The following is a 7,731-nucleotide window of genomic DNA, read 5'->3' as shown; positions in this document are numbered from 1 at the left end:
TTTGAATCCAGGTGGAGGCAGGCCTTTTTTCTGGAAGGCAAGGCCAACGTCGAGCTCCGTTTCATCTTCCATCTTTTACGACGAGCGAGGGATCATACCCTCACTTCCTGTGAGCGCAGATGTCACTGCAGCTAAGCATTGGTGGTTCAGTGGTAGATTTCTCGCCTGCCAGTCACGAATAGCTGTAATGCCAGCCAATCAAATTGAAGCATTTCAACTGCTGGTCTAAGAGTGTAAATGAGGTCATGGCCAATCAGGTTTTTTCACACATTTTTTTGCTTTTTACTTGGACCTGGGTTCGAATCCCACTCATGCAAATCTAAACCATTATTTTACACATTATTTCTCACAGCTTTGAACAAAATTATACAATTCAACAATGCAGTACAGTTGCAAAGTATTCTAAATGTATTTTTTTCTCTATTAAATTACAGACATTGTCCTGAATAAATTATTAATATTAAAATACCTACAGTGAAATAATAGTAAATGCTTATACACTTCTTTAAGATTTATACATTTAAATTAATAGTAAAATTACATGAAATTGAATTGAATAATCCTTATTTTTTATTGAATAACTGATAAAGAATTATTCAATTACAATATGTAAGGATTATTCAATTCAAAGTGATGGAATTTTACTATTAATTGAAATCTTTAAAAAATAAAATAAATTTGAGTATTAAAAACATTAATTGTTATTCATATCAATTTGTTTTTGCAATGTAAATAAGAGATATTTAAACTTAACTCAGTAATATTCATGTATTGAATGAAAATTGTTTGAATTAATAGTTTGTCACACTTAAGTTATATGATCAGTTAAATGTTTCCATAACCATAGAAACTGTAAAATGAATTCTACAAACAGGAACACACAGCACTCATCACAGTGATTTTCAATTGTTTTATTAAATGCTCTAAGCACTTTCTAAGAATAGTAAATATTAATACAAAATAATAATATAGAAAGAAAAATATAGATAGAACTCTGACAATATATACATAATGCAATCTCACACCAAATAATAAAATCAAAACATAAATACTAATGTTAAATATTACTTGGGGGCAAAATATCAGGAATATCATTCATTTCTTTTTTTTCTGTCACCCATCTCTGTTTTTCCACCCTCCACAATTCTCTCAATGGTCTCATGAGTCAGGGGTGTAGTCAGAGCAGGTGCTGCTGGGTTTACAACTGCAGGTTACATTGTTACCCCTGGTACACTGGTCGTTTCACTACCCTCTGTCAAGAAGAAGACAGAGGGTTGCTGTCTTTCAAAGAGTTTTGCCGCTTTGACCAAATGTAGTATACATGAGACTAGATAATGATCTGAGATGTCGTCACTCTGCTGCAGAATTTCAACGGCATCAATATCGATTCCATGTGACAATATTAGATCTAAAGTATGATTACGACAATGAGTGTGTCACAGAAACGGTCTCTGTGGCTCCCTCTGATCGCCACCTGAGGGCGCCGTCACCGGAATACTGACTGTTCTCTGAACTACAAATCCCACACCACGTACCTGGGCTGATTACCCACCACCTGTTATGCATTATCTGGAATATTTAAGACTCCATTAACCCATCATGCTTCGCGAAGTCTTGTTTTGCTGAGCACATATTTCTGAGCGTTTACCTTGTCTATTGATACCCTGTGTTTGACCTTGGACTGCCTACTCACTCTGATTCCTGTCTGCCGCCTGCCTTGTTTATTACTGCCTGTCTCACGGATTACCCTGTTCAGCCTGCCGCCTGCCCTGACTTTCTGCCTGGTATTGTTATTGATTTCTGTCTTGCCTGCGTTACACCTGTTGCTGTTGTCTGACCATTGCCTGTACGACTACGATTGTTAATAAAGCTGCATATGGATCTCCCCGAGTCTGCTGCCTCGTTACAGAGTGGGTCCTGACACGTGTTGTCTAACACCAATAGAGTTTAGAATGTCTGTAAATGCCAAACCCAAAGGGTCTTTTTTATTATCTACATGGATATTAAAATCACCAACAACAAGGACTTTATCTGCAGCTAGCACAAACTCTGATAGAAAATCAGCAAATTCTTTAATAAAGTCTGTATGGTGTCCTGGTGGCCTGTATACAGTAGCCGGCACAAATGTCAACTTACATAATGTTACGTAAAGTGCTATCACTTCAAAGGAATTATATTTGAAAGACTTTTGATTAATACTGTAAATATTACTATAAATTACAGCAACACCTCCCCCTTTGCCTTTCTGTCGAGGATTTTGTCGATAATCATAACCTTGAGGGCTAGACTCATTTAAAGTAATGTAATCGTCTGGTTTTAGCCAGGTTTCTGTCAAACATAGCACATCTAGATTATTGTCTGTGATAATATCATTTACAATAAGTGCTTTTGAAGAAAGTGATGTAATATTTAACAACCCAAGCTTTATCATTTGTTTATCATTATTATCTCTATTTTTTATTTGTTGAACATCAATTAATTTTTTACCATTAAATGGGTTTGGAATTTTTTTGTTTTTACTAATTTGGGGTACAGACACAGTCTCTATGTGATAATATCTAGGTGTGAGAGTTTCTATGTGTTGGGAATTATCTGACTTCTGTAACGTGAGGCAGCTAGCAGATGGGGTTTCATACTGTCTGCTGCTTTTTCCTGTCCTGGGCCCCAGTTTGTCATGTTTCAGCTCTAAGACTATGTGCCATATTACTAGAGAGAAGAGCAGCACCATCCCGGGACGGATGAATACCATCTCTTTTCAACAGGTCAGGTCTGCTCCATAAACTTTTCTAATTGTCTATGAAACCTATTCTGCGGACACCACTTAGACAGTCAGCCATTGAGTGATGATAATCTGCTAACTCTCATCACTCCGACAAACAGGAAGAGGGCCAGAGCAAATTACTTCTCCTGACATTGTACTTGCGAGTTCACACACCTCTTTAATGTTAATTTAATGTCTGGTGTCAATAAAAATGTATTGGACTAACAAGGAAGTTTTCAGCTCTAAAACTTACAGGATATTCTTAAAGTATGATGACCTCTTATATGTCAAAAGCTCAAGGAAAATTTTATTTCTCAGTTCATCACCACTTTAATTATTATCAAATTTAACATAGCACAATTCGACTTGTTCTGGAACAAGTAATAGATTAATAAGACCAAAGATAGTCCGTTTTATGTAAAAAATGAATAATGTCTCATGTTTAACCAATATAAGAGCCAGCAGCAAATCCCTGAAGCACTGGCCAAGATTAAGCTGTTCTTGACGCTTACAAAAGCACTGAACGTCCGCTGATGCCCTGGAGCTCGCATCTCCGAAACAAATTGTAAAATAGGCGCTATGATTAAATATGAGTCACATATTTCAGGTCTAAACAACTACATTCTCATCTAAAAAACTATTAAAACTACAGTTCGTGGTATAACAAGTAGTGTTCGCAAAAATTATGGTGGATTTGCTCTGCTGTATACATACACACATATATATACAGTACAGTCCAAATGTTTTGAACCACTAAGATTTTTAATGTTTTTAAAAGAAGTTTTTAAAAAAAGCTACATTTATTTAATTAAAAATACAGTAAAAAACAGTAATATTGTGAAATATTATTACAATTTAAAATAACTGTGTACTATTTAAATATATTTGACAAAGTAATTTATTCATGTGATGCAAAGCTGAATTTTCAGCATCGTTACTCCAGTCTTCAGTGTCACATGATCCTTCAGAAATCATTGTAATATGCTGATTTGCTGCTCAATAAACATTTATGATTATTTTCAATGTTGAAAACAGTTGTGTACTTTTTTTTTCAGGATTCCTTGATGAATAGAAAGTTCAAAAGAACAGCATTTATCTGAAATACAAAGCTTCTGTAGCATTATACACTACCGTTCAAAAGTTTGGGGTCAGTAAGAATTTTTATTTTTATTTTTTTGAAAAGAAATTAAAGAAATTAATACTTTCATTCAGCAAGGATGCATTAAATCAATCAAAAGTGGCAGTAAAGACATTTATAATGTTACAAAAGATTAGATTTCAGATAAACACTGTTCTTTTGAACTTTCTATTCATCACATAATCCTGAAAAACAAATATGGTAAACAAATATTTTGTACAATTGTACACATTAAAGTCGGCATGAAACGGAAGTTGCGATTGTCTTTTCTTCTGTACTCTGACGTCTATCCAAGTGAAACGGCATCTGAAATGAGAGGGCGGGACTTGATTTCGTCCTTCGGAAATTGATTGGAAGTTGGCCGTTGCTAACGAAATGGAGGCAGATATGAATTACTCACTCCGAGCACTCACGTTACTGTAAGAGCTTTATTGAGGATGACGAGGACGGTTAACGGCACTAAACAGCCAGAGAGACTGACTGACTGACTGACTGATGGAGCATGTCCGTTGGCGCGGAGCGAGCAGTTAAAAGAGCGAGTGTTTTCGGTTCATTCCTATGGAAGTTGAGCCGCGCGGAAGTTAAGTGACGCTCAACTTCCATAAGAATGAATCTAAAAATGCTCTGGTTGCTTGCTCTGCTCCAGTGGACACGCAGCCTGACTGACTGAGCGTGTCGCAGGTTCCTTTCCATGTTTACTGTACACCCCAATGACTGGCATCAGCGGTGTTTAATGCATTAATCTCTATAAAGTGAAGCACCGCATTTACCCCATACGTCACTGCAATTCCAGATAGCTCCACCCTTGCGCCATAGCATGTGACAGGAAGAGACGATGAGTCGTTTTGAAGGGGGATGGGAGGTTAATGATTTTGATTAAAGATAAAAAAAAAAAAAAAAAAAAAAAAAAAAAAATTTGATTAAAGATTATGAGGGCACATGAATTTTTTAAAAATAATGAAGTTCACGGATACATTATTGATAATAAATACTACAATATTCCATAAAAAAAATAAGAATTGTTCATTTTGATTTAATGCGACTTTAAATATTTCTTGAGCAGCAGATCAGCATATAAGAATGATTTCTGAAGGATCATGTGACACTGAAGACTGGAGTAATGATGCTGAAAATTCAGCTTTGCCATCACAGGAATAAATTACTTTGTGAAATATATTCAAATAGAAAACAGTTATTTTAAATTGTAATAATATTTCACAATATTACTGTTTTTTACTGTATTTTTAATTAAATAAATGTAGCCTTGGTGAGCAGACGAAACTTCTTTTAAAAACATTAAAAATCTTAGTGGTTCCAAACTTTTGGACTGTACTGTATATATATATATATATATATATATATATATATATATATATATATATGTGTGTGTGTGTGTGTATACAGGAAACTTACATCCTCTTAAGCTTATGCTATGGATATTAAGATCTTGCATTATCTCATGTCTGCAGAGATGGAAACAGACATATTTGGATACAAAGGTACATCACCTAATCAATTCTGATGGAAAATACACCTATTCTTACAGCACAGAAGAGACACCAAATGTCTTACATTTGGAAATAATGTAATGGAATAATGGAATGGAATGGAAATAATAATAATGTAATGTAATGGAAATAATGTAATGCTAGAGCATATAGTAGAAAATATAGTTATAAATGATTAAAGAAATCAATGACATGTAAAAAAAATAATAACATATAAAGAATAATTAATAATAATTCCTGTTTGTAGAACTCATTTTAAAGTTTCTATGGTTTTGGAAACATTTAATAGATACCACAATGTTACAGAGTTAAGTTTAAATGTCTCTTATTTACACTGCAAAAATAATTTAATATTTAATAACAATTAATGTTTTTAATACTCAAATTTCTTTTCTTTCTTTTTTTCAACGATTTCAATTAATAGTAAAATTCCATCACTTTGAACTGAATAATCCTTACATATTTTAATTGAATAATTCTTTATCAATTATTCAATAAAAAATAAGGATAATTCAATTCAGTTTCATGGAATTTTACTATTAATTTAAATGCATTAATCTTAAAGAAGTGTATAAGCATTTACTATTATTTCACTGTAGGTATTTTAATATTAATAATTTATTCAGCACATTGCCCATAATCCAAAAGAGGAAAAAATATATTTAAAATACTGTACTGTATTGTTATTGTATTGTAATTGTATAATTTTGTTCAAAGCTGTGTGAAATAATGTGTAAAATAATGGTTTAGACTTACATGAGTGGGATTCGCACCCAGGTCCAAGTAAAAAGCAAAAAAAATGTGTGAAAAAACCTGATTGGCCGTGACCTCATTTACGCTCTTAAACCAGCAGTTGAAATGCTTCAATTTGATTGGCTGGCACTTCATTACACCTATTTACGACTGGCCACCAGGAGCAGGCCATCTCTTTCTGTCCTTATTGTTTGTGGTCTTCATCCTGCAGTGCGTGTGAAAAATGATCTTCTGGCGGACGGAGCACATACGCTTTGTGGGGGAATGGCTGTTAAGGCGCAAGGGGCAGGCAAAGAGCATGGGCCCGGATAGCTCAGTCGGTAGAGCATCAAACGTTTAATCTGAGGGTTCACCAGGGTTCAAGTCCCTGTTTGGGTGAAGGGGCTATCACTTGGAGGCCTCAGTCTGAGGCTCTCTGCAAGAGCGCTTTTCAAAACCTGGGAAGCCTCTGTTTGTTTTGTGAACCTCCCTTACTCAGCACACCTGATTCAGATCATCAGCTCTTCAGGAAAGAGCGCCCGTGAAGTCAACTGAGTGTGCCGGATACGAGAGACATACAAAATGTCCAGTGTCCACGTTTGAGCTTCCGCAAGAGCCAATGAGGTCCATTCTCATGTTAAGCAGCATGTTTGAGCTCATGTTTGAGGTTTGAGCTTCCGCAAGAACCAATGAGGTTCATTCTCATGTGTTACGCAGCACATTCGAGCTTCTGCAAGAACCAGTGAGGTTCATTCTCGTGTTACGCAGCACATTTGAGCTTCCATAAGAACCAATGAGGTTAATTCTTGTGTTACGCAGCATGTTTGAGCTTCCTCCAGAACCAATGAGGTTCATTCTCGTGTGTTACACAGCACATTTGAGCTTCAGCAAGATCCAGTGAGGTTCATTCTCATGTTATGGAGCACGTTTGAGCTTTTGCAAGAATCAGAGGGGTTCATTCTCATGTTATGCAGCACATTTGATCTTCCGCAAGAGGTTTTTTCTCATGCATCAAAAAAAAAAAAAACATATTTCATTTCTGTTCTGAAAATGAACGAAAATCTTATGGGTTTGGAACGAGATTAAGGTGAGTAAATGATGACAGAATTTTCATTTTTGCGTGAACTAACCCTTTAACATATTCCTGATGTTTCCCCAGCAGAAAATATGAAATATAAATATGAACATGAAAAACAGTGTGTTAGCCAGTAAGACGGCCCAGTGCAACGGTCTGTCCCTGGCTGAAATACTGCAGCTCATACAGTGCAGTCAACAGCAGGAGCAGATCAAGATCGAGAAGCAAAGCAGCAAGAGCGTTATGGAGGATGATGTTGAGTGGTCTGATGTTATGCTAACATCATTGCCAACCAACATTAAGCACTTAGGGTAAATGACCCACAACTAGTTAAAAGGAGCTTCAGAGAGGATTTCAACTCTCTCTGGTCATCAGTCCTCAAAGGTTGCCTTATAGACAGACTGCATCAGTACTTCAAAGTCAGTGACATGACTGATTAAATTATATCAGCAGGGGGATGCATTAAGTCTGCAAATTTAAGTAGTTTCTGATTGTTTGATGTCTGTGTTGTTTGTTT

General features: G+C 35.6%; 1 non-coding gene across 1 annotated transcript; it reads left to right on the top strand.

Moving 5' to 3' along the window:
• The first annotated feature begins 6,462 nt into the window (after positions 1 to 6,462).
• On the top strand, positions 6,463 to 6,538 carry trnak-uuu. Its single transcript has one exon. It is a non-coding gene; the product is annotated as a tRNA-Lys (tRNA).
• Positions 6,539 to 7,731: the final 1,193 nt, after the last annotated feature.

Source organism: Megalobrama amblycephala, linkage group LG6 (genome assembly GCF_018812025.1).
Source record: "Megalobrama amblycephala isolate DHTTF-2021 linkage group LG6, ASM1881202v1, whole genome shotgun sequence".
NCBI lineage: Eukaryota > Metazoa > Chordata > Actinopteri > Cypriniformes > Xenocyprididae > Megalobrama > Megalobrama amblycephala.
Note: the sequence above shows the minus strand (reverse complement) of the source record. Positions and strands in the feature narration are given on the sequence as shown.